Below are 7,542 nucleotides of genomic sequence, written 5' to 3'. Positions count from 1 at the left end.
TGTGGCTGACGCTCTCAGTCGAAAAGACACTCTACCTAGACGCGTGCGAGCACTACAGCTTACTATTCAGTCTGGTCTTCCTGCACAGATACGAGATGCTCAGGTAGAAGCATTGAAACCAGAAAACGTCAGGGCTGAAGCCCTACGTGGCTCAAGGCAACGATTAGAACAGAAGGAAGACAACGCCTACTATGTAACGGGGCGTATTTGGGTCCCACTATATGGCGGTTTACGAGAACTTGTAATGGACGAAGCACATAAGTCTCGCTACTCAGTACATCCTGGTTCAGATAAGATGTACCACGATCTCAGAACTACGTATTGGTGGCCTAGCATGAAGGCCCACATTGCAACCTACGTTAGCAAGTGCTTGACCTGTGCGAGAGTTAAGGCGGAATATCAGAAACCATCAGGCCTACTTCAGCAACCCAAGATACCACAATGGAAATGGGAGGAAATTTCCATGGACTTTGTTACTGGCCTGCCTAGATCCCAGCGTGGGAACGATACTATTTGGGTGATCGTGGATCGACTCACCAAGTCTGCGCATTTCTTGGCAATCAAAGAAACAGACAAGTTCTCCATATTAGCAGACATCTACTTGAAGGAAGTTGTCTCTAGGCACGGGGTGCCCACCTCTATCATTTCGGATCGCGATGCACGTTTTACTTCAGAACTATGGCAGGCAATGCACAAAGCTTTTGGCTCTCAGTTAGACATGAGCACAGCTTATCACCCTCAGACGGATGGGCAGTCTGAGCGCACGATTCAAACCCTAGAAGCCATTCTACGGGCATGTGTTATTGATTTCGGCAACAGCTGGGAAAAGCATCTCCCTTTAGTGGAATTCTCGTACAATAACAGTTACCACACCAGCATTCAAGCCGCTCCATTCGAGGCATTCTACGGACGTAAATGCCGGTCACCTCTCTGTTGGGCAGAGGTGGGGGATAGTCAAATCACAGGTCCAGAAATGGTAGTGGACGCTACTAAACGGATTGCTCAGATACGGCAACGCATGGCGGCGGCTCGCAACCGTCAGAAAAGTTACGCTGATAAGCGCAGGAAACCACTCGAGTTCCAAGTTGGGGATCAAGTGCTACTCAAAGTCTCACCCTGGAAGGGTGTGGTTCGTTTTGGCAAACGGGGTAAACTTAATCCACGGTATGTCGGACCATTCGAAATCATAGAAAGAATAGGCAAGGTGGCCTACAAACTGAACCTACCAGCTGAACTCGGTGCAGTTCACAACGTTTTCCACGTGTCGAATCTGAAGAGGTGTCTGTCAGATGAGAACCTCATAGTTCCTTTGAAGGAGCTCACTATCGACGAACAGTTGCAATTCGTCGAGGAACCTGTTCAAATCACAGACCGGGATGTTAAGGTCCTCAAGCGCACCAGAATACCTCTTGTTCGAATTTGTTGGAACTCCCGTCGTGGCCCAGAGTTCACCTAGGAACGCGAAGATCAGATGAAAGAAAAGTATCCCCAGTTGTTCGCGAACAGTACACCCACCACTGTGGCTGAAGCTACCTTGGAATTTCGGGAAGAAATTCCAGATCAACGGGGGGAGGATGTGACACCCCAGGAAAACCATGCAACTTAACTAGTTTCCTCAGTGAGTACGTACCAAATTTCGGGACGAAATTTCTTTTAAGTTGGGGATAATGTGACAACTCGTATTTCGAACCTATCTTTGTGCAACGTTATGTAATTACGTGAATTTCATTTAATGAATGTTATGTTATTATGTGCTACGTGTATTGAATGTTTGTATAATGAACGGGCCCAAAACGCACAACATGAACCAACCGCACAACTATTGGCCGATCGCACAAACCCATTCGGGCCTTATTCTTTGTACACGGATCAAGGGGGCAGCCCAAATGAGGGTTCGGCCCACTACCCTTAAACGAAAACAAACACCCATCATTGGCGTTGTGCTCTCATTAGTTGCAAACACTTTACACACAAACCCTAGTTTTCTCTCATCCTCTCTCTCAAACTTGACGGCAAGCATTCCTCCATCATCGAAGATCTTCTTGATTCGGATCACCTTTGTGTTATCTTCTAATCGGTTAGTGTGTTACCTTGATTTGTGTTATGATAGATGATTGAGCATGATATAAACTATTCTTAAAATCGGCTCACATGCATGTATTGGATAATGATTCACACTAATCGGATGTGTCATATTAATCGAATTGTATTTGATGATGCTTGATAAATCGGCTGTTATGTGATATGTTTCGGATTGTAAATCATATGATGATGTTCTAGCCAATTGGATATGTATAATGATGTTGATCGACTATCATGACTTGTTGTTTTCCAAATGATTTAGGATTAAACGTATGTAACCGGTTGTATGTTCATGTAATCAGACTAAATGACATGATTATGATTGATGTACATGCTTTGATTTCATTTAGGGTTCATATGAATTAGAAGCTAGATTGCATAGTTTGATCGATGGTAGGTTGTTTGGATAATAAGAAACTGTTGATTGACTATTGTAAAATTGGAAACTGTTAAATGGTTATAACCGAATGGCAAGATATTCGGATGTCTAAAATGGTCGCACAAGACCTCTTGACCGCACAAGAGGTCCACTCGCACAAGGCATCCATAGTCGCACAAGTAATGATGTTTGCTTAACTGTTGGGCCTCAAAGTCCAAACCCAGTCGCACAATCCAAGCAGATCACACAAGTTTGCTTGGATCGCACAAGACTTGTGTTGTCTAATTGGGCCGACACATGTCAGGAATGTTATGCTAATTGTTGGGCCGGGTATATCTGTTTAGGGCCGGACTAGTTGCGATCGCACAAGGAAATCTCGGGTCGCACAAGAGATCCATGTTTAAACTAATTGGGCTGATTAATTTCAGAATTTGGATATGTTAATTGGGCCGGGCTTTGCGAATCGCACAACCTATTGTGGATCGCACAAGTATGCGGATTGCACAATAGGTTGGGCTGTTATTATGTTGGGCCGACTACCTTTTGGGCTTAGTCTTTTGGACCGCACAAGGGGGTTGGGCTTGCACAACCATAACAGCCCAATCACTCAAAGTCGCACAAGATAGGGTCATGCCTATGTGAACTTCATGCTACTGTTATATGATCAAGGTGTTTGCCATGTTTACTATGTGTTATAACCTGTTAACTTATATGATACTTATGTGCACAACTCGAAACCAAAACCTGGCTTGTATGGTGACCCTGTTAGGACGTGGTTGACCACTCTTAGTTCAAGTGACCTTTTTGTGTATCTGCCGAGCAAACCAAGGTGAGTTCACACCCTTACCAAGGCATGGGATTCCCGGGGTTGGGAATAGGATTGGATGATTTACTTGTACTTATCTAGTTAATGGAACTTAGTGATATTGTCCTCGGGAGAGGAAGGTTATTGATAAGGCACTGCTAGACTAGTGATACATGTACTTCTCTTCGCACACACGTCGGGATTGGCTGCGATAATAGAACTAAACTTCGCACACATGCCTGGAATGGCTGCGAACTGTACACTAAACTTCGCACACATGCCGGGTGGGCTGCGATACAAATATACCTAGTCTAGAATACTTGGGAAACTTCCCCTAACCTTCGCATACATGCCTAGGGGGGCGCGATACGAACTAATACGAAACATGGCTTACTAAACGAACATAAGGCTTACTATACTACTACAATTACTGAACTACAAACTGTGAACTCGCTCAACTAGTTGTTGACTCTCTATTACATGCCTTGCAGGACCTTAGGTACTTTAGGAGCTTGCACGGGAGGCGCGGTCGTTGTGGGCACAGATTATGGATGTTTCGTTAAACACTTTATGACATTACATACTTTTCTTATGTTGGGTTTTTATTTATACGCTTCCGCTAAACAGTGACATTATACTTATGTTTTGAACACCTGTCATATTGGTTGGGTTGAATGACATTTACTTTTACTTATTAATTACATGTTCAATATGATTGGTGGCTTGATCCTGGTCATGTCACGCCTCCATGCGGTGGTACTCCGCGTGTGGATTTTGGGGGTGTGACAGATTCCGCGAATCTTATAGTTGACCACGGCCCCATGCCCGCTGAGCAAGGTCCCATGGTGGGTGATGGAAGCTTCTACCACTTTGTCCTTTCTGCTGACACTTGGGCATGCCCCCGTGCTCGCTTAGCACGGGGCGTGTTCAGGCTTCTGTCTTCTTGTTTTGCTTGGGAAGATGCTGTCGGGAGGTCGGGCATACCAAGTTTTGTTCCTTTTCTTGTATTTATGTTAGATTTAGCTGTCTTTTTGCTTCTTTTGTTCCTTTGAGCTCATTTAATCCTGAAAATACAAAAGGAAGACAAAAGCACACTTTTTCCAACATTAGTACTAAAAAAGGGTTAGTTTTATGCCACAATTGATGTAATTTATATGTTGCATTTTGTGCACATCAAATACCCCCACACTTGAATCTTTGCTTGTCCTCAAGCAAAACTCTTTATAATGTGGCTTTTTTCAGTCCCAAATGGAATGGGTAGAAGAGAAGGTTTTTGGGCGTGTCATAGAGTGTCGGGATTTCCAAGATTCTTTATCAAGTTTTATTTTTATTTATATACAATCCTATTCGTCATGATTTATTAAAAACGTTTCATAAGATAAATTATTTATTAGGGCATAACATGCCTTTTTAAAATTCTATTTATATACAAGTTCACATACCTCACGGGGGATCACTCAACACTCGGCCGAAGGTGTATTTTTAGTGAATCACTCGAGAGCGGCATGGAACTTACTCCTACCATAAGCTAGCCAAGCAATCAATCCTCCTCCTTTTTAACTATATACCTTTGTAAATATCAAGAGGACTTTTTGGGTGAAGGGTTAGGCTTGAGCTAAAGGTGGGTGGTTGGGTTAGTGGTTAGTAAAAGGGCGAAAAGTGTAAAAAACATCGGTTTTTTAAAGACTTTTTATTTTTCACAATTTTATTTTTATTTTGATGAACCATTTCTTTTAAACAAAGTTTTTTTTTGATGAACTTGTTTGTTTATTTGGTTTCATCAAATAAGTTTTTTTTTAGAAGTCATAAGAAAAACCGAGCTTTGTTACTAAAAGAAAGGGTTAAAATAAATAGGTTTAGGTGGGTAAAAAGGGTGATTGTTTTGGGTTAAGAAATGAAAAGGTTTAGGCTCAAAGGGGTTAACTAGGGGGATTTTGGGTAGGTGGTAAAAAAAAAAATGAAAAATAATGGTGTAGAAAGAAAAAGGGTTAGTCCTAATGCATCCATCATTTACTTACTTACTTGGGTTTAAGTTGGTAAGGACCGGGAATGCATTGTCGTGGCAAGTTCTAGAGTCGTAAGAACCAAACGGCTATTCACACAAGAAACGAAAAATGAGCATTTAGTGTAAAGATATGTATTTGTATGCTCAATAAAGGCTCAAAACTCACTTTTTGTGGGAATGGGTTTTTATGTGATCAAGTATATATAATCAAATTTTAACTAAGCTTGTCATGCCGTTTCATAATTTTCTTATGTTAGTTCTTTTTATCACGACGCTATCGGTTGTAAATTTGTAAAAAATATAACCTTTTTTAGAACTTGAAATTCCCAACTTAAACTTAGACAAGTAAAAAAAATGACAATTTTTGAAAAAAATTTGGGGTGATTAGCGGTTCCAATAGAATTTTGTGTAATGCTTGTTGATTAGGACTTGCAAGATTCAAAGTTTTAGCATCCCCCCACCCTTAAATTACACATTGTCCTCAATGTGTCCTAAAAAATAAGTTTTTAGGTTGACTGAATGTATAAAAGGGTGGTAAAAGCAAAATTTTATGTTACTGGCACTCTGGACACGGCCCCGTGGTGACCGGGCACGGCCCCGTGTTCAGGTGCCAGTGACAGAATTTAGTAAAGAGAAACAGAAGCCTGGACATGGGGGCGTGTTCAGTGAACACGGCCCGTGTCCAGTTACCTGAACTGGGTGTTTTCTGCAGATTGTGCAGCACGGGGCCGTGTCGGGCGGACACGGCCCGTGCTGAACTTGATGTAATGAAGAAATTTTTGTCGGATGGCCCTGTTTTCGTGCATGGGGTGATGTTTCTCGTTTCCCTTGTTATCCTTCACCATCCCGAGTGTCTTTTATTCCTGCAAATTAAAATTAAACTAAAAATTAATCTAAGCTAAACTAAGGATAGTTCTGCGGAATGCCTCCGTGGTGCGCCACGTTTATAAGGGTCCTTGGCTAGACCCAAAGTTAGGTCATATGTTATCTGAGCAGGATGTTTTGCATCCCATGTTGCACCGTTGGAGAGCATCATCCAAACTCGAATCAATGACCTTCATGTAATTGACCGGGTCATCGTCCTCTACTCTCTTCCCAACTCCAAACTTTAGTTCCTTATCCCCAAACTTCAAAGTAAGTGTTCCGTCATTCATGTCTACCACTGCTTGTGCAGTGGCTAGAAATGGCCTCCCTAGTATGAGGGGGACTTCGGTGTCCTCTTCCATATCTAGTATGACAAAGTCAGTCGGGTAGACGAAATTGTCGACTTTGACCAATAGATTTTCAGCGACACCTTGCGAGTACTTGACGGATCTGTCGGCAAGTTGTATACTCATCTTGGTAGGACTTGTTTTTCCTAGGCCGAGTCGTTTGAACATTGATGCAGGCATGAGGTTAATGCTAGCCCCAAGGTCGGCTAGTGCATTACGAACGGGGGATTCCCCGATCGAGCAAGGAATCGTGAAGCTTCCAGGATCAATCTTCTTTTGTGGGAGTTTGTTGAGTACAAGGGCGGAGCACTCTTTGCCTAAGTTAACTAATTGCAAATATTCAAATTTCCTTTTATGGGTAAGGAAGTCCCTCATGAATTTCAAGTATTTAGGCATTTGGGTTAGGACTTCGATAAATGGAATATTGACATGCAATTGTTTTAGTAAATTTTCGAATTTTGCGAATTGCTCATTGGTCTTTTGGCGAATTAACCTACCGGGGTATGGAACCGAAGGAGCCTTGGTAGGCTCTTGAATTAGAGGAGAAGCCTTCTCTTGCGGTGTTGTGCTTCCCTCAGTTGGCGGTGGTGGAGCTTCTTCGGAACCCACGGTACGATTTCTCAATGTTATGAGATGGACTTGTGCTTTTGGGTTTGTTTCGGTATTACTTGGTAACGCGCCTTGTGGTCTCTCGGAGAAATTTTGAGCTAATTGATTTATTTGTTTTTTAATGTTTTGTATACTAGCTTGTTGATTTCTAAAATTCGATTCCAATTGTTGAAATCGATCCGAGTTTTTCTTTTCAGTGTCAGAGATGAGGCGAGATACAGTATCTTCAAGCCTTTCTCCTCCACCTTGTTCTTGAGGGAAATTTTGTGGCTCGTTTCTTGGTTGTGGAAAGTTTGTTCGTTGGTTTAGGTTTTGTTGGTTACTACTATTGGGAAAGGTTAGTGTAATACTTTTTATTTTTAATCTTACCGAGCCAACTGGGAGGGCGTTGAGCCAAGGCTTTGCTCGGTCCTTTAACGAAAACGGAAACATCCGAAGGCGGATGGCATCG

The sequence above is a fragment of the Helianthus annuus genome, chromosome 4 (assembly GCF_002127325.2).
Source record: "Helianthus annuus cultivar XRQ/B chromosome 4, HanXRQr2.0-SUNRISE, whole genome shotgun sequence".
NCBI classification, from domain to species: Eukaryota; Viridiplantae; Streptophyta; class Magnoliopsida; order Asterales; family Asteraceae; genus Helianthus; species Helianthus annuus.
The sequence above is the reverse complement of the archived record's forward strand: the minus strand, read 5'-3'. Positions refer to the sequence as shown.